This window comes from Zonotrichia albicollis, chromosome 2 (assembly GCF_047830755.1).
Source record: "Zonotrichia albicollis isolate bZonAlb1 chromosome 2, bZonAlb1.hap1, whole genome shotgun sequence".
Lineage (NCBI taxonomy): Eukaryota > Metazoa > Chordata > Aves > Passeriformes > Passerellidae > Zonotrichia > Zonotrichia albicollis.
This window is the reverse complement of record NC_133820.1, coordinates 30,263,341-30,289,855: the sequence shown is the minus strand read 5'-3', so window position 1 is coordinate 30,289,855 and position 26,515 is coordinate 30,263,341. Positions and strand designations below refer to the sequence as shown.

At 40.9% G+C, this 26,515-nt stretch overlaps 1 long non-coding RNA gene across 1 annotated transcript in view; it reads right to left on the bottom strand.

The window, feature by feature from the left end:
- The window catches only part of LOC141728147 (uncharacterized), a 152,517-nt gene extending 126,835 nt beyond the window's left edge, over positions 1-25,682 (bottom strand). Inside the window, exon 1 of the long non-coding RNA XR_012578916.1 lies at positions 25,298-25,682. This is a non-coding gene — a long non-coding RNA (uncharacterized LOC141728147). The remainder of the gene's footprint in view (positions 1-25,297) is intronic.
- Between the last annotated feature and the right edge of the window lie 833 nt (positions 25,683-26,515).

The following is a 26,515-nucleotide window of genomic DNA, read 5'->3' as shown; positions in this document are numbered from 1 at the left end:
GGGACATCACTCTCCAGTGACTCTGAGCAGGTACCACACGTATCAGCTACAGGTACAGAGTCACACCTGTCCCAGGCTGTAACTCTCCCAGTAGCTGATTTGTGTGAGGTGGTTTGGTTTCTCTTTCTGAAAGCCAAGCTCAGGAAGTATATGATGTAGATTAGCTTCTGGTTTCAGTTTTTTTAAATACGGGTTCTGTTTTGTTTGGAAGGTAGCTCTATCAGCAGTGTGAATGATGGGAAGGGGAAAAAGGCAGCCAGGTACTGTTAGTGTGGGCCACAACTGGGAACAGGATTTCCCTGGTGGGCGATGCTTCTGGAGGGGGCTGATGACCAGTCTGCCCCTTTTCCCCCAGGCTGCTCCTTCCCATTGTAAGTAAATACCCACTTTTTCAGGAACCAGTCTGAGCAGTATTTTTTTTTTCCAGCTCCCAGAAGGAGGACATCATATCTAGAACTTATTCAGACCTAAAGGATGAACTGAGTTTGTGTGCAGGGGATGTGGCTGAGAGAATCTGCCTGCAAATGAAAGACTGGGATGGCTTTTTTAGGAAGGACAAGGTCTAACAAAAAGTCTGGGGAAGCTAGGCCCACAGAAATCACAACATCATGCAGAGTTCTGCATACACACACATGCAAAAATACACACAATCCAGTCCATTCCTCCGCTTCTTTTTTTTGGTGGTGGGAGGGAAGGAAGGAAGCAAAAGCTAAGCTTATAGGCCTGGAACTATTGTAATAATAAACTTCAATAGAGAGTACTGCTTTTGTCCACTAGTACCATTCAGTAAAGTGTTGTCATTATGCTACAAGAGTTCTACCATCATTACATTGCAAGGGTTCCATATTGCTAGAGTTTCATACCTCCTTGATATTTCTTGTAGGTAGCTCCTCTAAGCAGTGACTCTTCCTTGTCCTCACAGCAGCCAACTGAGTCCAGTCCCCCTCAGCCACCCAATCCACGCTTTTATAACACTCTTCTGATTGGCTACAGCTGCAGCCTGTTAACATCAGGCCTGCTCCTAATCCTTAATAATTGGCTCAGTGGCAACTCTTTAGGGGGTAAGATTACTTTCTATACTACCTTTATTTACTTATGTTCTATTCCCCTACAGGTAATGAGAATTTTTTATAGAATTTATAATATTTAAAAGGAACAACTGTTATTTGATTGTATTGGAGGGTAAGTTCATTATAGTTCATTATTTGATTAACTGCTTATCTTAGTTATACATTTTAGTGTGTGAGGCAATATGCTTGAATCCTTGGGAAATAGGCAGAGAGTAAGAACTTATCCACTCTAAAACAACTCCTCAGTTTTAGGTAACAAGAGAAGTCAAACAACCCAACAAAAGTATTGAAAATTAAATAGCAAAGTTGAGCATAATTTAGTTTAATTTTAATATGGCTTTCTACCTTTCTTTAAAAAAAAAAAAAAGCCCAGTTTTCTTATTACAAATAAAGAGTGTATATCTTAATCCAATGCCTGGACTTTAAAAAGGCTGTTGGCAAATTAAAATATTTCAGGAAAGACCTACAAAAATGATTCCTGAAACTGTGCCCAATATATTAAGTTAAACTCGCTCTATTTACTTTAGATTTTGTAGATGAATGATTTGAGCAGGTGCACACTTACAGGGAATGGGAGAGGACTAAGAGGAATGGAGCCCACTTTCCCAAGCCCTGACTGCTTCATGGGAGCTCATACATGCCCAGAAGGACACTGGGCCATTCCACACACTTGAACATGGGCAGCTGCTTCCTGGCCCTGGGAACCAGGAAAGAAGCTCTTGGACAGAGGAGCAGCAGAAACTGTGGACCCAGGCCCCATTGTAGCAAAAGCCAGCAGATAGTCTGAAGACAGAAAATTCCAGACCAGAAAGTTTTCTAACATAAGTAGCAACATGCTATTGGGCAGCATACTTACAATAATACTGGATTTTCTATCCTTTTATAATCATAAATCAGGCTCAGGTTTTGTTCATTAAAGGTACAAGCACAATCAGACAAAGTGCTTAAATGAAAATCTTTGGTCTCTGTGACGCAGAAAGTCAGCACAGAGGGTTGTTCTGATCTGTACGTCCTGTGAGTCTAAAGCATTCCTTCATAACAGCACAGGCAGGCACAGCCAGGACAACATGCAGCATATGACCAGAAAGAAATAATTTATTCTCTGTGATACAGGATGAATAGATTTTCACACCATTCAGATCCATTTTTTTTAACCATCCACCATATGCCGGGAGCTGGAGAGCAGTGTGCAGAACAAGCCTGCATCTGCTTCCTCCTTCATGCTGTGCATGATTTTTATAACAGCCCTTCCCTGGAAAGCAGCCGAAGGCATCACCAGCAGCACTTCCCAGGGTCTGGGTGAACCCCTGCAGGGGATGGACAGGGGTGGGAGCCAGTGTAAACACGCATGAAGGAGCTGCAGGACCGTGGCATAAGTGATGATGCCTAACCACCTTCCAGCTCAACCATGACAGGGAAAGCTGACAAAGATGAGCATCTTTAAAATGAGAAGAAAATGTTCATCTTGATAATTCTCATGTGTGGGAATAAGTAAGTGTGAGGCTTCACAGTGAGTTGGTTCTGTGTCCACCAGATCTTTCTCTCACTGCTTGGAAGCATATTTTAAGAGGAGATCCTACAAGTTGTGCAAAGGTCAGCTTTTATTACAGGACTATTTACTGTGCAAACTATATTAAATTGTAGTCTCATAAACATCACTTACAACTCTCACCTTTTTCTTGGCTGGAGTATTTATCCAACTTTATCCAGGTCTCTGCTCAGGGTCAACTGGAAGACATCAGATCATCAGACTTCTTTGTTTATTCATCTTTTAAATTTCTTTAGCTTTTATCTCATGTCATTGGGCCTTATGTCCAACAATTTTCACAGGGTGCTTGCAGTCAAAATTGACACACTTGTACATGTCCTAGTTGTTTTGAATAATGATGGTATAGCTACTGTGCTTGTAAACGTTAGCTTTCTTGTAAAAGTACTTCCAATTTTACTAAGAACCTGCCACCTCACTAGTGTTTTTTATAAAGTGATGATGGTATTACTAAAGCATCAGCAAAAGAACTGGCACATCATCCATAGCATTCACATTTAGTTCAGGTGACTAATTCTAAACTATAAATACTTCAAGATCAATTCATCACAGACTTCCAAGCACCTTGTCTCTGATGCTACAGCCCATTTCCCCTGGCATTTCCATAGCATCAGTGAATGGGAAACTCATCACCCAATAAACTCAGTAATTATTCTTCTGCTTACTTCTTAAGTGCATTAGTATTGCCACACAATGGATAGGATTAGGTCATGAAGTTTGCTTTCTGTTTCTGGCGTTGCATGTATGACAGGGTTTATTTCCCAAACAAAAGGCTGTTTGTCAGTGTTACTTTTGCTCTAACGCATGTAAAGCCAACTGGATAAATAGAGCAGCATTTCTGTAACCACCTCACTGCTCTTTAGTGCTCTGAAGCTCAGAGGAGATGGCCCTCTCTCAGCTCCTAGGCTGCATCTACTGAGACAGCAATTCAAGCTGGAAAGAACAGCCTGGCTTGTCATTTGTCATTAAGAAAGTATTATTGTGTCGTCATTTGTTCAGCTAAGTTTCTGAGCACCAAGACAGCCAGATGGTTAATTCCACTACTTTGTGGTGTTTTTTTTTTTTTTAAAGGAGAAGCAGAGGGGAGGGAAGTCCCCTGGCACTGGGTTCTGGCACAGCAGGCTGAGCCCCAGCACAGCAGTTGGGATTGTTGACCCAGTGAATGTGCCCAAAGATCCTTTTCAGCCACACAAAACAGTTCAGTTTTGCCATTAGCATATCAGAGGTGGAGCAGTGGTGGGAAATGGCACGGGCAACAAAGCTGGGAGCTCTGAGTCTTTGTCTGGCTGCAGCTTAGGGAGGCAGGAAAAAAAATTATAATTGGCCTTTGGCCGTGCAGTGACAGACAGATGTTGACATTTTTCTCCCTTGGCTGATCAAACCCCACCCTCATCCCAAGGTCTGGAGGAATGCTGTTGGCTGCCCCATTCAGGCAGGCAGCTTTCTGCCCTCTCTCCAGAGTGACAGGGCCAGTATAAGCATGGTATAACCTGCATAGAGAAAACTGAGAGGGTGAGAGAAATTGCCTCTAATTTTTTTTTTTTGTTTGTCACATTGTAAACCAGATATAAAATAAGGTTTTAATTCCAATTCAAAAGCACAGGCCACGTAAATCAGTTAAATGCCACAGCCTAGATCAGCTTTGAACCCGTGCAATATCTATGGGAAGAGATCAACCTGCCTTAGACAGCCTTCTTTTGCTTGCTTGCCAGAAAGAAAAGTTTTAGGGCTAAAAAACTGCACAAGAGTTCCCACTCCCATATACTGTAAAAATCCCAGAGGAAGAGGTTCATGAGCTGTGTCAGACTGGCATCCGTGAACATGCCCTGCTGCTTTCAGCTCCACTCATCTTCCCTCCTCCTGGCAGCAGCTGTGAGAGCAGCCCTGGTTCTGCTTCCTCCTGACCTGACCACACAACCCTGGGACAGGAAGGAGGCCAGGTCTGAAAGAGGTGACATTTCTTTTGACTCAGCAATAAAGTCAGCCTGCACACTCAAAGGGCAACTTTTCCACTTGTTGCCCGAATCCCAGACTGATCCCTGGAGGCAGAGCATCTGCCAATTCACTGCACATCAGACATTCCCTAGAGCCAAGAAATATTTTTTTTCTGACATCAACCTTAGTTGCATGAAGCAACTTTTTGAATATCACTTTTTGAATATCAAATCTATCACTTTTCTGTTCAGAGTCTGCCCACCTCCATGGCTGTTATTCTGAAAACATTTCTCTATGCAACGGCCCTTGCTTCTGCAGCAGCACTGGGGCAACACATGAGCACAGCATGTAGTCATGAGCACTGACTAGGAAACCTCTGTGAATGCCTGGCAGTGCTGTGAAGACAAGCCCAGCTGGCCAGAGGTAAGACCAATACTTGTCCAGCTCCAAACCACTCACAGTGTCCTAATAGCCCCAGCAGGGAAGAGTGAAGTGCAGATGCCAGTGTCCATGGCAAAGGTGGCCAAGCTTTGTGTTACTGCTGAAATGGAGCAATTTCCTCTGCAGGCATCACCCTTCTACTCTCCTTTATCAAATGAGCTTCCCACAGGCTTGGCTTTCACCCAGCTTTTGGCTTTTTCCAGTGACAAATCATGATTTCATAAGGTTCTGTTTCTGCTTTGAAAGGCCATCATGAAGCCTGTACCTAAAGCATCTGTTTAGAAAATGCAAATGAGGGCAATGAGTCTATTAAATGCTGTCTAGATGCAGACTGCAGCAGAGACTGTCAAGTCTGCATTTCAAATCGACAGCTGAGTTGGATTTAGAGTTTAATGCTGTCATATTTGGCTCCTTATAAGATCAAAGACCCTCAGCCAGTCCAATGAGGAGGATGCTCATGCTGGGCGTGTTTCCTTACGAGTGGAAATAACCTGGGCCTGCAGAAAGGGCCCTTTACACCATTCTGTACTTCAAAGCCAATTGACTCACCCAGCCTGGACAAAGCAACAACAGAGAGTGGCTGCTAACTCAAAGCTCTGCTAACTCTTGCCTCAGGCCAGGTTGTGCTTCAGAGGCTTAGAGAAGGCTTAAGTGGCCCCAAACACCCAGGGGTAGGGGGATCAGACCTGTCAGCACACAGTTCAGCTCCTAGCTCAGCAGCTACTGGCCTCTTGGGAGGGTCTTGAGATTCAGGGTTGGGGTCCAAACCTACATACAGCTTCAAAGATATGTGCACAGTTGTTAAGTCCTTCATTTGTTTACAGATATAATGCACTAAGTGAATATAAAACTAGATTTCAATATGTTGGATAAATTATTTATGGCAAATCCATTGAAAATTCATGTAGTTCCTAGTAATTAGCCTAGCAAACCAAAGTGCAGTGGATATGAAGACTCATCATTCTTATGCCATGTCCCGAAGGAAACAAACAAGCATACAGCATAGATCTTAAATACACCTCTACAGTCACAGCTTGGAAATGAGTTTTTATTTGCTTCAGATGTACAGGGTTCTCAGAGCAGATTATTCTGTTTTATGCTTGGTTCTCGCCCTTTTATTAGGGCTTTGCAATATGAGCATTTCTCCAAGGAGGCATTACTGTGTGGTAATTGTTCAGCTCTTTCTACATCAGAATACAAGCTCTGTGGCCAAAAGGCCCCTTCTCAGCCCATCCAAACCCTGGGCTGGATCAGACTTAATGCTTCTTATCTCATTATAATGGCTAAAATATGTCTTGCTCTAGTCTATAGCCATGAGGGTTATTAGATCCTCAGCCCGGGTCACTCATTACAAGAGGCTCATAGCTGTTACATGGATGCAAATTCAGCCTTGCAGGATTTTGGCTGTGGAGAAAAGGGATGGGAAGGAAAGAGCACTTTGACTCAAACACCACAGAGTAATATGTAGACTCAGAAAGGAGTGGGAAGCTTGAAATTTAACCTGATTTTCAATGGTTATTATATCTAAATCAGATCTACTTTTCAGCTGTGATGGAGCATACCATTATGAGGAAGACAATCCCCTTCACCACTGCTGACCCAGTAGGGGTATTTGAAGAGAATACCATTTTCCATTTAAATTCATAGAGTTCAGTCTAGGTTATATTCTGTGTTGGGATGGGAGTATTTGTATTTACACAGTTTATAGATTAAGTTATTGCGCTTAGAAAACTAATGTAAACAAGCTTTAAAAATTCCAACAAGTAACTTTTAGGATGCAACAATTTTAAAGTGAATCATACAATTCAAATTAGCAATTATGGTGATGTGACACCTAAATGTAAGTTTTGGTAGAGATTTACAGATGCCTTCTGTTCACATTTCTAAGCTAAATTTACAGTCAAGCAACCCAAACTCATATTGGAGAGTCAATACAGACTCAGATACTGCAGCATCTACTTGTTTTTTTCTCACAACAAATCTGAGAACTGAACAAAAGATGGCAAAAAAACCTTTTAAAATGATCTTGCAACTGCTAAAATTAATGCACCTTCATGTTATGCCTATAGCCATGCAGGAAAAGAATAACTTACTAATTACTTACTATTTACTAAAAATGCTGTGCTCTTCACATTTTTGTGTCAAGGTTGTGTTATGATCCTATATTCTTTGCATAGGTCACCTTGCTGCAAAATAATGAATGTAATATTTTCTAGTGAGGGTAACAGAAACATTAGTAACTGCCTTGATTTGAATTCAGATTAAGGAAGGACATGGCTGATTTTTAAATAAGCAGGTGCTAAAGAAACCCCCAGATCAGATCCTGTGCTTGTATGTAATTTCTTTATACTTGCTAAGAGGGAGCCTTGAAGGTCATTTGAAATGTGGCTGGCTTTCCAGGGCTCCCCTCAGTCATGCAGGGTTCCCTGCTGCTGCTGTGTCACACCCAGACCTGACCTCCTGTGGTCTCCCTCTCGTCACCACTGGGGTCACAGAATCTCCTGCTTATGGGGCAGGGCCTGGGGGAAGGTGTCTCGGTGGGGCTTTTCATAGGACTGGTCTTGGCAAATGCCCGATTTTGACAGGGAGCTGCCTTGACTGTCCATCCATCCATTGCCTCCCAGCAGATAATTTAGGATTTCAAGCACAGCCATCCACAATCAGGATGAAAAATGTACAGAGCTGTTCCTTTTTAAGATGACCACCTCAATACGCGTTTTGACAGCACAAAAGTTTATTTTCAGTACAGGATGTGATCTATTGCTTAAAAAGCCTTGCTTGATCTATCCCCCTCACTTTCCTTGTTCATGGACATGCAGCACAGGGAGTTGAAATACCTTAACAAAGAGTGCTGGAGGGTAGAAAGGCAGAGAATACATTAGCATGGGAGAGATCACTTGCTGTACTTGATATTCAGTGCCCAAAGGCTGGTGGAAGACAGCTAAATTATCACACATGAAATTCCCATCTCCCTGGAGATGAGTTTTTCTGCTGAGGAGGTAGGAATGGAATGGTCACACTTTGAAGCATTTCTGATACATACATGGATGAGACCCAAATCTGCACAGGGAGGACTCCTGCAGCAGAAGGATGAGGTCTTCGCAGAATACTCTGAGTTGGAAGAAGCCCACAAGGACCATCAAATCCAACTCTTAAATGAGAGGCCCATATGGGGATCAAACCCACAACGTTGGTGCTATTGCACTATGCTATAACCTACTGAGCTAAATATTTCCACTGCCAGGAACAAGAAAGATATGATGGCTTAAAAGGAGGAACCCAAACAGCTCTTCTCAACCCCATGTTCCTGTGACCCTCAGCTAAAAGGTCTCCAGAACTGAGCTGCTGAAATGGTGTGATGGTGGGAGGAGAGAGGTCTTAGTTTGCATCCAATCCACTGGTCAGCCTTTCTCTGAGGGGCTCCTGCTTTACAGACATCAGCCCTGATCTGAACCTCACCAGTGACCAGTGATGGTGACCAGTTTTCTTATCATGTCTGAGCAGCATTTTTCCTTTCCCACTTTCCATCATCTTTACATACATCTATGACAGAGATTTTGGAGACCATAATGTTGAACTGCAAAAATCACAGTCTGCTGGAAAAAGAAATCCCTGGCAGCATAACTGTATTATTCCCCTTTTGGCCAAATGGTTGAGGAAGTGAAAGCTTGCTCTCATTTTGACAACAGACATTCTGCAGATGCCTTGATGAGGACAGGATGACACATAAACCTTGCTCTAGCTCCATTCTGAGATCTCAAGCAAGAAGAAAGCTACCTCATATGATTGGTGAAGCAAAGAGCACATCCAGATTCACTTGTCTTCATGGCAGCATCTGCTAGAAAATACATGCAGAGCTGAACCTCAGACATGAAAAAATATTTTTAAAAGTTTGTGGACAAATGCCATACGTTCCTTAATGGCATTTGTCTGTTAGTAACTCCTGGAATAAAAAATGTTTTCATTCTCAGTTTCAGCATTTTCTTCCTCCCTTTTGAGTCAACAGGAATTCAACCTATAAGTCAAAATAGCTTTCTGTCTCCAAACAGGCTGAGTCAGTAGCATGGTTTAAAGAGATAGGGGAATGCTAGTGACTGTTATGAGGCAAGAGATAGAATTTCTGACAAAAACGGGTTGAAGAGTCACAAAACAAAACTTCAAATCTCATCTTCACTTAAAGAAAATGTTACTGCTGTTTGAATCAACTGGGCTGCTTCCACAGCCAATACTGCTGTGACAACCTTTGTCCTTAAAGATACAAAATGCTTTATCACTTCACAAACTCTTGCACATCACTACTGCAGGAGTAAAATTAATTAACCACCACCTTGGTGGTTTGTAATATTACAATATTTGTAATATTGTATTATTAGTTCCCCCCTTCATTAAAAGATAGCTGTTTTCAAACAAACCTGCCTCCTGCCACATGTGTATCTACATTTGAATCTGCTGTGGGTGTGGGAAATGCATTTACACACATTGCATTGCAGTGTCATCTGTGTCTGTGCACAGCAGGGCTTGTGACACGTAACAGAAGGGACCTTGCCAACACCCAAAGCTCGGCTGCTCACAGGTCTACACAGCTCTGCAGAGAGAGGTTAATTTTGACACAGATCCAACAGACTGTGGAGTCAGTTGGTGTCTTGCTCATTCCAGTGTGTAAAATGGCCCAGAGGAGCAGTGCCAGAGGCAGCAGCCCATGCTGGGACAATGCTTATGTGATTGGTGTCAGCAGCTCTTGGCAGCCAGCACTGCCGTGCCTGGGGCTGGCCTCACAGAAATGACATTTCCATGGCCTCTGCTCACTGCAGACAATAGGCTAGTTAGGTCAACCTTAAAAATGAGGCGCAACATAGTGGTGAAAGCTGTATCTATTGCACAATGAGAATATCCAAAGAAGCAGTTTGGAAATTGGGCTAAAATTATTTCTTTTTCTCCACTTTACATATTTTCTTTCATTTACCCACTGACAAACCTCTCTGGAAAGCCAGTCACCCCTTAAAAAATTAAATATTGAAAAAACATCAGAGATCAGCTTCATTTGGAGTCAGAAGAAATAAGGGCAACAAATGCTACACTGAGTGAACTTAAGGCAGTCAATGACAACTAGGATTACTTTGATTCTGTCTCCTTGTGCCTTGCTTGGCTCACTGAGCAAACCAGAAAAACAGCATCAGTCCACCCCAAAAACCCCAGCTGATCTCAGAGATAAGAGTGAAAACCAGCCAGAAGACTGAGCCCTCTGACCCCTGCCTGGGCAGCAGTGTGGCAGCAGCCCTGGACACCTGAGTGAAGAGGCTTTTAGAACAGATCTAAAAAGATCCCTTTTTAGCCAAGTGGGAAGGATTCCAGAAGAGCTCCCCATTGCCTTCTGTTCATGACCATACTCCAGAACTGTGTTCTCCTTTCCCCAGAAGTACAGCCCTCTTCTAATCAATCTAATTTTATCAGTAGTGAAAGAATTCACAGCTGGTTTAGATCTAAGGACCTCAAGATGATGTGTTTGGAAGTCAGACAACATACTCAGGAAAAGAAAAAACAAACCAACAGTGGTGAGAAGAGGCATCCAGACGTCCAGAAGCAGCAGAAATGTTTAGGATGCCTTTTTGATGAACAGACTGCAGCCTGGCAAGGCTTCAAAGAACTGCCCAAGGGCCATGGCAGTCCTTCTGTCTGCATAAATAATGTCACCTTACACTGTAAAAAGAAATCTCAACCATTGCAATATTATTAAAAAAAAAAGGGTCCACATACTGTTTTAAAAAGAAATTTCCAGGATGGAAACATTTTTGGAGCTCCATATTGATTACCAAATTGCACTTTGGATGATTGAATATATTAGAAATTTTAAATTTGACATTTTTTCATTATTTATTGTATCTGCTTTTCTTGAGTGCCATGAGGTTAGGCAATTACACAAAATAGTTTATCATGGGATTTCAATCAGTTATCCTCTCAGATTCTCATGCATTATTTTGAAGTGCTTAGCTTGTAAACACTGCAGGGTAATATTTATTTGTTTAAAAGTACTTTCATAAAACCCTGGAATGCTTTGTTAACCTTAGATCATTTATGAACAAACAACCATCCTCAGACTATGTCATCTCCATATATATTATGGTTTAATCCTATACTTAAAAGTGATTTTATAGAAGGTCATATGATCCTTCAAATGCTTCTACTATTTTTTTTCTTGCTAACCAACACAGAGAGGTCACTTCTCTTCCTTTGCAGCCACTTTTTCATAGAATCCACTTCCCTCTTTCCATTTATTTTTAATACTAGTGGTTTCATCCACAGGAATACATTTGTTATAGAAACAAACCTCTCCACTGTTGGTAACCAGAAATGGATCTGAAAGACAGTTGTGGCGGAAGAGTTTCCTGTCAGAAAATAGGTACAGCTTTAGCAGCAACCACTGCTGCACACTGGCTTTGATGTGTTTCAGTTTTGTTTGCTTATTTTATCTTTTCTTCATCTTTATTTATTCCATCAGAGCACTCAGCTGTTGGAGAGAGCAGCAGGGTTATGTCCATGAGGCTGCCACCATGGCTGGGCTTTTATCTGTGGGTGCTTTTATCTTGCTCTATGGTCAATCCTTCGTGAGTTTGTCATCTTGTGGGTACATATCTCCTGGGCAGATCCTTTGTGTCCTAACACATCCTTATCCACTGCTGCTGGCTTCTCTAATGCCAAAAGGTTTTGGGAGCAAAATTATGGATGGATTTGGCAGGCAAAAATGCTCCAATGAAGGTGCTGCTGCTGCTGTGCAAGGACCAAGGCCAAAGACTGCAGCAGTGTCTGCGCGTGGGTGTTTGGGTGTTGCTGCTGATGTTCTGGTGAAGCAGACACAGCTCTCTGCCTTTCTGTTCCATTGGAAAGATGATTGATTTCCTCCTGAAACTGCTCGAGTGCAAAGTGGTGCTTACCTGAGAAAGCCTCATTCATAAACTGTGGGTGAGTTAGCAGAGGATGGGAGTATGGCCTGGTTTTTGCCCCGTGGAGAGAAGGCTCTCACAGTTTGGCTTTGTTCTGCACCGAGCAGAGCAGCAGAGCACATGTGGCCTTCATTAGTGACGCTCCTTTGAAATGCCTCCAAGTCCTTGGATTGTAACTTTAGCACACAAAGGGGTGGGGGAGTGAGGAAGGGAGAAGGGAATGAGGGAACAATGAGGCTGCTGGAGTTATCCCTCTGAAATCCATACTTGGACACACTTTCTGTTTTTTCCTTCCCCCTCCTTTCTTTCTTGTTCTTTCCTCTTTCTCCCCCCACAGGCACAGGATTTTTCTTAACCTTCTGAACTGGGAAAATACATTAATTTTTTTTTTTAAATCCACTTCTTTTCTGTCAAAGCAAAACCAAGATGAATAATCTCTTCTAAATTATAAGCGCTAAATGACAGAGTGATACAGTTATAATTTCATTGCTCTTTATGCATATATGCCTGTGTATAGGCTTCTGTGGTCACATGAAACCTGTGAGTCTCCAGCAGGCTGGAGTTTAAAAATGCTTTTGAAGGAGTGGTTAGAGAGCATGCAAGAGAGTGGGGACTGATCTGGGAGGCTGAAATGATGGGTGTTGATCTCAGCTCACAAGGCATCATGTCACAGAGCTGCAGCCTGCTCAACTGCCTGCCCTCCAACTGCATGGTTCTTCCTCATGATTTAAAACTGTACACCTCTACTCCTTCCCAGGGGCTAATGAAGAAGTAGTTTAGAAACAGCCATACTAATTCTACTTATGTTAATTTTCCATGATTTTGCCCATCTATTAATTACATTTGAATTTCAAACCTCTTAAATTCACATCTATACACATGTGGCTTTCCATATCAGAAATCAGTTAGAAACTGATGAAAATTAAAGAATATTAGCAGAAAAATAACCAACATCAAATTCAAAGTGTCTCTATTAAACTCAGGGCAATTGAGATTCCACCCTGCAGCCTGAGGGAAAGGGGAATATTTCACAGCACTGAAAAAATGACATCCACATTTCTAGTACTGACAGGCTGCCTAAGTATCCCTTTAACTCCTGAGTGAGTTTGGGAGCATCAGTGTCTTCAACTGGCCAGAGGTAAGGTATGAAACTCTCTTTCTCACACATCCACCCACTTTTCCATTTGTGCTCCCTCCCCAGGGAGTCTGAATTTCCCAGGTAATGGACATTCATGTGAGAAGTACAACAGCTCTATCAAACAGGCTGAAATAAAAAGGTGCTGACATGGGAAAGGCTCAATTGCCTAAGTGCAGGAAGGCAACAGCCCAGGCCTGCACCAGAAACAGCTGCACCTTCGTGGCAGGGCCAGAGGTGACCATCAGATCAGTCTGTAGGAAAAGCTTCTCGCTGAGAAGCAGAGAAACAGATATTTCTGCCCAACTGCAAACACAGCTGATGCTCACAGGATGGTGTGCTCAGAGCTGGGGGCAGCAGCTGTAAGCAGAACCCAGGGCTTCACCACACACTCAGCCCCAGAAGGTATTTTGCCTTTTCATCTTTTTCCTTTCCACTGCTGCTGTAACACCCAGTGATATACCAAGGGTCTTGTAGCAGCTCTGGTACCAAAAGCACAGTCCAAACACTGTTTAACAAACGAGGCTTGTACAACAGAATGAGTGCTATACATAGCTATGAGCAGCTACACTTAACTGAAAAATGCTTCTCTCCTTGCCCACATAAGGATTTGCCATTCAGCATCCACATGAGGCTTTATCATTCAAAAATATCATTCAGCTTAGCATATAGAAATGTTGGGGCCTTCAGCTAAATTGTGTGGTGTCAAAGGGGATTGTTGGACAATGCTGCCTTGGTCCAGCTCTATTTGCCTAGGTCTGTGTACAGACCTAGCCTGTCCTCTGGTCTCTCTTGGGCACAGGGCAGAGGGGCTCCAGCATTAAGACAGAAATGAGTAAGAGCATCATCATCAACAGGGCATCTTGCTGACAGCAAAACAATCTTGGGGAATGTCAGAAAGTGCCAATGGGGTGCAGGAGTGGATGGTACAAGCTATTTCATTCCTACAATACATTAATCCAGAAACAAGGATAGTTTGTTTGTCTTCATTAAGCATAAGCACTGACAGGCTAGGCATTAGGATGTGAGAGTTGCCTTCTCTTATTTCTCTTTCTGTATATGGTAATAAAATGCAGGAAGGTATTACTGTCCCTGTGACCCTGTGACTGTTTTCTAGAGACTGAAATACTGAAAAGCCTATAGCATTCAGGTGGGCAGATAAGTTCCAAAAAAAACCCACACAAACTTAGAAGAATGGGTGTGGTGTTTTGAAGCATGATTATGACAAGTTACATAGTTTAGGAAAACAGCCTCAGTCTAATCTCCCAGCAAGTTCACAGCCAGGCAGCTCTCCCAGTTCATAACCAGGGAGATCAGGATCAAGCTCAAGACAGTAATTTCTATAACACTTGGTGTTCTAGTACTGACTGCAAAAAGGGAACTTAACCCTTTTGTCTCTATAAGTCTACAGATATATTTTCTATGTAACTATTGCACTCTACTCATAGCTCTTTCTAAAAGCTTAGGCACACTCTTGTTCCTGTAGCTCTTTAAATTCTCATTTGTGCCAGAAAAACAGCTCTGAACAATACAGAGCTCTATTGCTTACTTCTTATCTCACCTTCCCCAGTCTAATCCTGTTACAATGCTATTGGCTTCAATAGCATTAATGCCACTGTAATAAGATAATGATTGATTAATGCCACTGTAAATAAGATAAAATCAGATATAGCCCATGTTGTTCTATGAAAAGACACAAAATAGTTGAGGACAACCAATTAAAATCTTACATTCAAGTACAGAACTAGAATTTTCTTTAGTCTAAGTGGTCAAAAGATTGGTTTAGGTAAATGCTAATTACCAATTTGATAAAATGGATTAATATCAATACACACATGAAAGTCAGCAAACAGATTAATACATACTCAATAAGTATGATGCTATCTCATTTCTGACCAGGTCATAAGTGCCACAGATACAATTCCATGTTCATTTTGGAGAAGTCTCCATAGACTATACAGACATTCCTTGCTCCTTAGTGCCAGGTGAAATGTGCACAAAAGACAGTGCTGCACTCCCACTGCACAGTGAGAGCTTCTGCTGTCCAGGTGACCACTTCCTGATGCACACGTGCTCCTGGAAAAACCCTGTGTGTTTCCCAAGAGCCTCCTGGTGCAAAGACAATCATCTTTGCTGAGAAAGGGCTTAAAATGTTTAAAATTCAGAGGTTATAAAGTAGTTCAGCATTTCAGTCTCTCCTTGGGAGTAAAGCTGCAAACCATTCTTTTGATTCCTGTTCATTCCTGTTGTATGTAAAATAAACCAATCAAACTGGAAAATTAATATTAAAAAAGGCTATAATAGCAGGACCTTAAAAGTTAATAATATATATTTGTTACAAAGGTTCACAAAGAAAATCTGCCAGTGTTGTTACAAACAGCTGGTTTTCCGCCTTCTACTTTGGATTATATCTACAGTGTGCTGAGATACACTTTAGATTAGCATGCACTGAGTGATGAATCACATTATATTTCAGAATACCACATATTTTTTGAGCTATGTCCATGTTCTGTTTGTATCAGAATATTGATGGTGTAATTTCTTTCCTGTGTTATTTTGAATATTTCTGTTGTGCACAGAGATTAGAAATTGCAGATGCAGGCAAAGTTTTTTTCCCCAAGTTAAATAAACATTTTCTATTAGTTCAACATTTGGTTTCAGGTTTCAAGTTCAAACTTGTTCTTATGTTATCCATATGTTTGCCCACTCTTCACAATAGAGGCTTTCTAGAAACAATTTAAATTTCTTTCATAAATGCTCTGATTTAAATTTTTGTAATGTGATCACTGTTTTCACATGTCAAATGGAAAGTACATTATTTTCAGAAAGTAAAGGCTTAGCATATTCTAAAACTTCAGCAACTGATCATGTCTCAAGTGGGAAATCTGAATATTGTTCAGTGATTTACAAAAAATTCTTCTCTCTGTAATGGGGGTGTTCATAGTAGACACAAAAAAGTATTACTTTCTTCAGGCATTTCAGAGTCACTGATTTTTACTACACAGTTCATGATATGCCTAACATATATCCAGTGTCTATTAACCTGGAAAAAAATACATTTTTTATTAAGAATTTTGAGACCCACTTATAGAAAGACTGCTGCAAAAGAGTCTGGAATTAATAACAATAAACGACAAGTACCAAATAATCATTCAGATCTTACCATTCTAGCCATGAACATAGGAATAGCATATCTAATTCATTCATTGTTTTTATATTTCCATTGTATTACCCATGCTGACTTTTCCTCCATGATAAAAAAGTCTCAATCTTTCTTGTGTCTCCTCATTTGGATTGTAAATGTTTTTCTGTTCTCCTCTGCACTTTTCTTCCTTTTCCTCTTCTGTAGAGTCCTTTCCTCTCCAGGACCAAGCAAGGTGTCACAGCTGTAGCCATTGCTAAGTCCAAACCCCTACAATATTGTCCCATCATGATTTCAGCTCCCCAAAATATCTGTACTGAATTTGTACAGCTTTAAAGGCCTAGCTTTTTAACATGCCACACACTGCATGGCAAACTGGAGCAAGCCTCTAGAGAAGTAAATATCAATGTACAAAGACATGATCATGTCTTCGAAGGTGCGGAAAGACTGGGAACACGAGGGCAACCCTCCTCCTCCTCTCTGCATTTCTGAGGGAGATGCCAGATGAACACACACATAGCAAAGCCCTTATAGCTGCTCCCATAGCTGTTTCCCAGGAAAACCACCAAATGTACAGAATAACCGATTGTGGGAGATGATGCTGAAGGTGAGGAGAGAAGATTTGCAATGGTCTTGGCCTTGGTTCTCACTGACACTAAAGGGACCTTTCATTCCCCAAGTCTGAGCCTTGGAGAGGGTCAGCAGAATGCCAAGGTTTTGCATGCATGGCAGAGCTGAAAGGGAATACAGATATTGTGAGAGGCAGCAAACATGAATGTGATGAGGCACTGCACTGTTTGCCTTTACAATGGACTGTCAACAGTGAGTATTCATACTCAGACACTAACAGGCTGTTTTCTAATACTGCTCAGAAATCACCCTTCAAATTCACCTTCCTGCTTCAAATTTTCTTTAAATAAGGGAAAGGATAGCTGTCTCCTGGCTGTAAGTTTGTTAACCCTAACATTGCCAACCTCTAGCTCTCCAAGGGCAGTTAAAGATACAAGCCCTGCAGGACTGACTGGAGTGTGAGAACTTAAGGACCCCATATCTATGATAAAAATCTACTTCTTTATAAGATGCTTATAGTGCTTGATTTGATTATTGAAGACAGCAGGAGTAAAAGAGCACAAGACCTTCTCTCTCCTTGTTTTACCAAGGGTCTTTCATAGTCAGTGCTCTGTCCAAAAGCTCCCTGCATCTTCCCAGCTCCCTGGCATGATCTAGGTGATAGTGCCAGGCCATGTTTTCTACGCTCAGTGGTGCTGCCTTCTCTTTCTAGCACTAGCCTTCTCTTTCTAGTCTGCTGCTTCATCTTCTTTCATTCTTTCCCATTTATTTATGAATTACCATTAATCAACAGCATATCCTGTAGAGGTGTCATTGCTTTGGACTGTGTTCTGGTGCTGGGGCAGAGAGAACACTGGGTTCTACTGCCTTGTTCCACAATGACTTTATAAAGTTTCCTTTGCACCATCCTAAAGGACAAGGGCTGCACCTGTCCACTTGCATTTTTCCCTGAGGTTCAGTGTAAATCAGCAACAACTTCCTGGGCTTTGACATCCCTGGATAAGCAAATGGAATGTCAGGCTGCTTTCCTGTGCTACCTCTACTGCAAACAGTGTTTTTTCTGATAACAAGCTGCAAAGTGCAAGACTAGGTTGTCATAATTGGAACCTCAAAAAGTAGAGGAACTCTGGCATTTTGGCCTTTTCAAGATGCTGCTCACATTCATAGGCTGGTTGTTCTGGACTACTTTTTGCCTCTCTTCTAATTAGCCTTCTGTGCTGTGCTGCAAAGCAACAAATGAGACATTGCTTCATTGCTGGTCACATTTTACTTGACTGGGTATTGCCATTTGGCATCATAAAAAAGAAATACAAAAAACCTAGAATCTACATTGAATATGTTCATTATATTTAATGATAAATTTTACTTTGGATGTTCTAGAAACTCCAATTTTATAACAGCAACTGCACATAAAGATCCTTCCCCTCTGTAAGCAATAGTAATTTTTATTTACAGAGTGTACCTTGGAGGAAAATATTTCCTTCTTTTCCATTTCTCTCTCTCTTTCATTAAAGACCACTGAAGACAAAAAGGCTAAAATGTTTAAAAGAGACATGTGTCAGTCTTCTTTTAACGAACAGTGAAGGTTCCTTTGTGGTAAAACAATTTTAATTATGCAGTAATTATGCAAGCTTCAATAAATTCTCAGTTCTCCTAAGTAATGGTGCAACTTTACAGGCAGTGATTTCTGATCCCTGAGAATTGTATTTGGACAAGTAACTCAAAATAAGAGGTCTCACAAGTAGATGGCTGGTTCTGCATCAGTATGTCCAGAGCCCAGATACATTCCTTTCCCTGAAAATCTATCAAACATCATGGCAGAAATGCTTATGTGAGTACCAAACTGCAAAAAAATGTTCTTAATAGAGAAACAGAACACACATTCTACATTTGGAATTTATAGCATGCACACAAGAAACATGATTCCAGATGTAAAGGCTATGCTGTGAGAGGAAGAGAAGTGCAGCATCAATGTCCACACCCAGTCAAATCATCTCCTAACTGGACTGCATGGTGGCAACAGAGTACTTGAAATTTTTGGACTAAAGATGAAGAAATTCCAGGGGGGGGAAATAAAAAATACGCAATCATGAATGAAGAGATTTAATATAAATAAAGGTTAATCTGGTGATGTGAATGTTTTAAGAGCAGCTGAATAAAAACCATGATTCTAAAATGCTCTTCTTCACATTTTAGTTAGATAAGGTTTAATACCAAACAGAAATGAAAGACAGTTATTCACTATAACTTACAGGGAGGTAATGTAGAATATGTTCAGATTTAGCCCAAAGTACATAGTATGTATCTTGCCAAAGGCTCAATGTTTGCGCTAAAGACGCTTCAGAGTAAGAGGCTCAGCACAAATTTGTAAGTGCTGAAAACTTCCAAGCATTTTCAATGTGATTCTGAGCCCTGGCAGCCAAGTCTGTGACAATCAGCAGCTGTGGCTGTTTTGTGAGTGCTTTTATGACAACACCTTGCCATTCATATGAGAACTGAAATTGAAACTTTCTGTTTTAAAGGCCCTTTCAACCTGAGTGATAAAATCCCATAAGAAAAAAACAAGCTGGTACAGAAAATCTGAGTTCTTTAGACTTGTAGGGTGTTTATTCAGCATTCTGGGATGTTTTCACAATGAAAAATCAGTTGTCCTGATGCAATTCATAAAAGAAAAGTAGCCAAGAAATTTCCAACTCCAAAACACACCCTGGCTATAGTTCATCCATTCTTTCACCCAACAGTTAGAGGCAACAGTGATCCTGCATACAGAACAGCCAAAACCTGGCAGCAATAGCTGGAACATGTAAGAGGAGGGGCTGCCAGAGTCACCTATGGTGCCAGCAGCCTCACAGAAAATGTGCCTGTGCCAGAGGCATCCTGCTGGGCTACACCTGTTGCACCAGTACAGCAAAACTCTGCTCCCAGAGGTGCCAGAGCACATCACCTGTGGCCAGTGAATGGAAGAAGACAGAGCAAATTGTAGACAAACCAAAACAAGTGGGAAAGAGCTGAAATGTGTTTTGTGTGCCATCATAACCAATAGCAAATGAATGGACAGCACAGACTTAATGTCTATAAGAGACTAAGATCCTTACAGACCCTGAGAGTAAAGCATAATATACAACCTCATAAAAGGTTTATATAATGTGGCAAAAGTCAAAAACAGTAGCCATGTCAATCCCTATATTTGGAAGCAGCTCACAAGAAATAAATGCAGTAAATCTATCCAGACAAGGAACAGTCCTCCCCTTTTTTTTTCCACTTTCAGGGAAACCTCTGGTGGTCTGGTACATACAGAGCATCCTAATCCTTCTCTGCAAAACCAGTACATTATCTTAGCTGTGCAGTGTATCTAATCACTAAGTAAATGCATCCTCCCTTCAAATTACCTCTCTTCTTCCTCTCCCACACTTGCAGCCTCATGGTCCCACCATATCTTCATACCAGCTTTGGGGCTCACTGGACCTTCCATAACCCAAGTCCAATTCATTTGCACAGTAAAAACTTGCTCAGACAGGTTATGTTGGAAGGAAAGAGGTAACAGATGAGCTAACTCAAATCACAGGGAGTTGGGCTAGATTCAAGTCAGGGGAAGTGACAGAATCATTAGGATGAGAGCAGAATTTGCCATTTTTGACAATGGGAGCTAAAGTTCAGTTCACTCTCTCTCCTGAAATCATCAGATAACCCACATAAAGTAATTGAGTAACACTCAGCTCTAAAACTCAACCACTGCCTCCACTTTGAGCCAAGGGGCTGACTTATTTTGGGTTTCTGCTCCATATCAAAAGCATTCAACTCTGAAGATAAATTGGAATTTACCTGACTGCAAGACCAGCTTTCAATAGTAAGTGGCTTCCTCATCAGGTTACAAAAGCAGGCTTACATTTTCTTATGTAATCTTTGATTCCTGCACAGCTTTATTCTTGATTACACAGTGCATAATAGGCTTCCTCTTGCCCAGGTGGCTTTAAGTCTCAGCTGGAAACCTCAGAGTCAACTGTTTTCTAAATGGAAGACAGTGACCTAGACAGTAAGGTCTTTTAATTCCCATGGAGTTCCATGGTATTCCCATGCCACCCCTTGAGTGTTTGGAGTCACCTGGTCTGTAGCTTGGAAGCAGCCATCCATCCAAGGCTCTCAGGTGTCCCTATGCTTGCCTTTAGCCAAAGCTGGCACTGCATTGATTCATTCCATCAGATCCCAGCCCCAATGTTTCTGCATAGAGGGCACAAGTTGCAGAAACACATCTGCAAGATGCCTGTGCCCTTTTAATTACTCAACATTTTTTGCAAAGAATTCACGAGGTTTTGAGCCTTGAGAAAAAAATTACTACTTTTTGATAGATAGGTAAAACCGTGTCTTTCTGTTTTGCTGGAATGTCCCTGCTTGTTGAAACAACACCCACTAAAGATAAGCTGAAGAGATCTGCTGTTAACAGAGCCCTTTCTGTTCATCAGCACAGGCTACAGGGGCTGCTTTTGACATCACTTCCCACGGACAATCTATGCAACTGCAAAACCTTCAAGGCACTTTGTGGCTCAGGTTGAGTAAATCCAAAAACTCAGCTCAAATTCTCTGTTGAGAGCTGCAGTTAACATCAGGGTTTAAGTGGAAAGGAATTCTGTAGCAGAGGGTAACTCTGCAGCGGAGAGCTCTCCTGGAGATAACGCACAAACCATGGAATGAACTTCCTCAGGAACTTAACAACTGACCACAGCAAACCACACTTTTTTTTCCTTTTTTTTTTTTGACCTTACTCTCACTAAGGTAAACACATATCACCATTGAAAACAGGAAAAGAAAAACCACTGTAAAAGCCTAACTACCTTATTAAGCCAAATCACCGTTCTGAAACATAACACCTCCCCTGAAGGAGAATGGCCCCCACGACCGATTTCCATCATCAAACGCCCAAGTGCAAATACTCTGACATTACAGAGATGAAGGAGAAGCAAGAAAAAGCTTCATGCAATATCTCTGCATTGCAATATACCTGCAGTGCCAGATGTGGATCTCCATATATGTGAGTTCTCACATACCGTAAGTTTTAAGAAAGCACACTAATCACATAGTGAACAAAAGCCAGGCTAATAACACTTGCCTTAAAAAAGGCAAAGTGTTAAAAAAGACAATAAGTGCTTTGAAATTGTCATTTTCTGTGCACAAGTAGAATGACCAGTGTTCTTCCCTAGTGCACTCTGGAGTATGTATAAACCCTTTCTCTGGATTTCCAGTAATGACAGTGCAGAATGTTACGCCTAAGAGGAAAAACCTTATGTTTTACCAAGTTCTACTTAAAACACTAAAATAAAACTAGTCTGCTTTGTTTGCTCATGGATGATGAGGCAATCTCTCCTTTGAAAGCAAAAAAGGGGGTTTTGTTTGAAAAAAATAAATTTCCATATTGATAGAGGAATGACATTGTGAGAAGACTGGGAATTAGCATGTGAACTCCTACTCCTTGGAAGTTTTGTGTTAGACTGGGCAAAAGCAAGTATAAAAGAAATGTCCTTCTTAGTTTGTTTGAAAATTAGGAGTTTCTACCTTTTAGGTTTTCCTTTTCTTGCCATTTTGGGGTTTTGATTTTTTTATCTTCTGCAGCTGCATACAAGAGTTTCTTGCTTTCTATTGACAGGTGCTGACTTTTACTAATGGATTTGTATTGCCATACTCTGTCAACACACCAGTATTAGTGTTTAAAGAAATGGACTGAGACTTGGAGCCACATTTAGGGACATTTTAATTCAAACCTTCAACTGCTTTTAAGAAACCATATCTAAAAGCTCCCTTCCAAGACATTGGAATGTGAAGTATGTGGGAAATGTTATCTTATTGGCCTCATGTCTGCCAGTGATTGTGAAACAGCTTCACTATTCTGGGAAAAAACAACCACGATTCTGGGCAAAGAGAGATTCAAGTAAGCCTCCTAAAAGCTTTAGGAAATGCAAATAATACAGAATCTGGAGAAAATCTATAATGCTCCATCATGTGAAGGAAGGATTGGTGTGAAAAGATTGCCCTTTTTAATCACGTCACATAAAAACATGTAGAAATTGAAAAAAAAAAATCTCTTAGATCTAACACAGCTTGTTGGACCAAATTCACCTTTAGCTCATTTGTTCTCAATATGGTCTATCTTCCCTGGAGATAACAGACCATTTCCATTGCAGTGTGTCACACAGCCAGGTGCAAGAGAAGAATCAGCTGCTGAGCCATGGTGGCCAGATTTGCCCTGCACTGCAGCCCCTGGAGGCAAAGCAGGGTGGTGTCTGCCCACAGCCTTGACTCCAGATGCTCAGCACACATAGAAGCTCTCATCCAGTCTGTGGGCCTTCCCAAGGAAATGAGTGAAGTCCTGCAAACACCTAAAACTAAAATTAAATTCTGTCTCCTTGTCTGCTCTTTATTCCAGTCACTTCTAGGTAGCCCCAGAGAAGGGCATGGCAGGTACATCCACCTCATCATGCAGTGCTTGTGTAGAGACACTAGGTGCAGAATGAGGATTGAGGATTACCCTGCTTCTCTCTGGGAACTCACAGCATCTTTCATCAAAGAAGAGGTAGATTTCCCTGGCAGACACTCAAGCAAATACTTTTGTACAAGTATTTCCTTTTCAGACCCGGTGTAAAGGAAGAAAGTGCATTTTTTTTCTCAGGGAGATAACATAGGTCTTAAATGAAACGAGCTTGTCTCTGGCATAATTTTAAGGTACTCTTAATATTTACACAATCAAGTAAAAATGATGTTATGATGTGGAGTTATTTCCATTTCAGTAGCCTGATCTTTCCATGGTGTTAGGACACTGTTTGGGAAGTTTCCAAAGTTTGCCTTGACAATCATGTTAAGCTCCCTATCAGCTACACAGTGTCAATACACAATGCATTGCATACGTGCTGGTTGCTGGCCAGCTGACATTCTAAATGAGTAGTTCAGGGAAAAGCAATTTTTGGTGAGGGCTGACCACAGCTGGCTTGGCATTAGACTAAATTTTCAGGACTTAGCATTGCCAAGTCTCCGGAGACTTAAAGACTCACTTAACATTATTTTAAACTTTGACTGACTCAACAGCTTCAGTAAACAAAAAGGGTGTGAGGGATCCTAGCACATCAAATCCCTGCATATGTGACTCTGTGTATTTCATTTGCTTATAGAATGCATATAATTTACACTATATCTGTCTTTTACACAATGATTTGAGTGTCATTCTTGTCACAAAATAAGTGTGGTAGTTCAACTGCTTCCTTGAACATTTGTGACTACCACATAATGTAAATGTTACCAAATGTTGCCTCTTGGCCTTTGGAAGACCATAAGGAATATAAATCTGCAGGGAATAATGCAGTCATACAATGTAACTAAGCTTGTAGTACACTGAAAACAGTCTGAAGTTGTCAGAGAGTAGTAATTGAGAAATCAGAAGGTAGGCTGTTCTAATCAGCTTTTTTGCACGTGAATATTTCACTCCCAAATACAGCAAAACATATACCAGTAAAATTTTCAGTAATTTACAATATGTCTCTGCAGAAAATAGAAATTAAACACAGTTATAGCCCACTGCTTTCTGGTAGGTATTCTGGAAATAATTCCAGCTTCATCTTAATTTCATGTAATTTTTTAATGGAAAAGTGCTATTTAAAACTATTTGACTGGAATATATCAAACAAAGTACAGTGTTGATAAAGACATAACATTGTTATAACTTTAAAATAGTATTCCTTCATTATACAAAACCTTCTGCAAGTCATAAAATACTGGAAGAAAATCAGAACTCTATTTCTTATAGAAATAAACTGTTCATAAACAGTTCAGTACAGCTCTGGGTGCATCATGTTCTAATTGCCTCTGGTGAGCAATAATATTTAAAAGACTTCCAAATAAAAAGACTTTATTCTCCCACACAGTTTATATCTTCAAATGTTAACTGATCCTTTTAAACTGTTAAAAGGTGATTTTTGAGAAATTGTTGTCCTTATCTACAGACTGAGAAACAGACATATCTTCCAGTTAATCAACAACCAAGCTGTGACAAGAACTCCCAAATTCTAAGCTAAGAACTTGGCAGATGCCTTCTGTCCAAAAGGACAGGACAGAAAACAAATCTGAGGAACATATCTGAAAATATATTTCAAATAGATTCAGGAAAAGATAGACATGACTAAGAAAGCAATTACAACTAAAGCATGCCAATAGTTTATCCTTGTAATTAAAGTGAGGCTTATGATTTGCTTTCCCAACACTGCATCATAAGAATTCACAAAAATCAGTATATTGTCATTTAGTTAATGATGCAGAGAGCCTCAGTTATGACTTTTCCCACCTTTGAAGCTTGCCACCTGAGATTTTGATAGTCCTACTCCAAAATCTTCTAGTATAAAACGAATGAAGAAGTAAAATGGATTCATTCAGGAAGTTACTGGTCAAAGGAACTGTCAAGAGTTTAAAAATATGCAGTAATTTGCATTCATTAGAATAGCCATGAAAATTTCACAGAAGTATAAAAGTTGAATCAATTCTCACATGTGTGGCCATGCCAACAGCAGCTAGATGGAGAGGAGCTCCTTCATCCCATTCTTCCTCCAGTAGGACAGCTCACTCCAGGAGGAAGCTGGGTGATCATTGATGAACATTCTGCTTCCTCTCAAAGACACCATGGCAGTGCAGTCTCAGGTATGGTAATAGAGTAGCTGGAATAATTGGAATTTTAGAACCTCTCTTACTGTAGGTCGTGTCCTTGTGCAGAGCTGGTATGGTGCACGCTGCAATTCCTCAGTGCAAGTTTTTTTTACTTTTTCAGTGGCTTCCTTGAGAAAGCAATATTGGGAACACAACAAAAAGGCGTTTCAGTTCTTGCAGGCTTGGTTTAGCAGTGAAAAATAAGGAGGAGAACCAAGACACGGTGTCAAAGTACAATGTTCTCTGCTCAGTCTATTTTTAAAACTAGGCACAGAGAGGGTTTAATGTTTAATAGTGCTTTTAATATCTGAAGATTTTTATGTTAGGATTTTGATTTAGCAGAAGGATACAACAATGTGAATGAATCAGAATACAGTAATTGCCACACACAACTGGATCAAAATGCACATATCATTACCATTTCCTGTCTCCCTGTGGACTCTTTCATCATGTTTGGCATCCTCAGTCACAGGGAAGGAATGCACAGGTTGAAGCCAGTTCAAGCATGTTGCTTTCTTTGAAGTTCATTTTATTGATCATTCAGTTTCCATACTCTGTGCTGAGTCATGTGTACCCTTTCCCCACGCTGATCTTGCAAACTCAAGAAGACATTCATACTTTTTTGATTAACTCAGGGAAAATTCGGTGAATCAGCTGATCCACTCAACTGATCCAGGAAGTTATCAAAACAAAAGATGTTTTATTTGTGTTGAGATGAGCTCACTGAGGTGCAATAGCTGTGGTCACTCGCTGCATTCTTCCCTGATCTTCATGAGCCCATCCTTGCCTTCTGAGCCCTCTTTCATTATAAGGTTGGTCCATCACTCCCAAGCATATGATGCCCAAGAGCTCATCAGAGATTATCAGCAATTGCTCCTCAGACTACAGCTAACAAACCCTTGAAAACAGCAGAATTGCTCTAATGCCATAAAGCCAATTATAAAAAAATGGTTAGGCTTCACTTAAAAGTGAGTTTGTATGTTATTCTGGGGGATGGGGAGAAGAGAGAGAAATGTAAAAAGCAAGCACTTCTCTCCCCTGTCAGGAGAATAGCATTTTTTT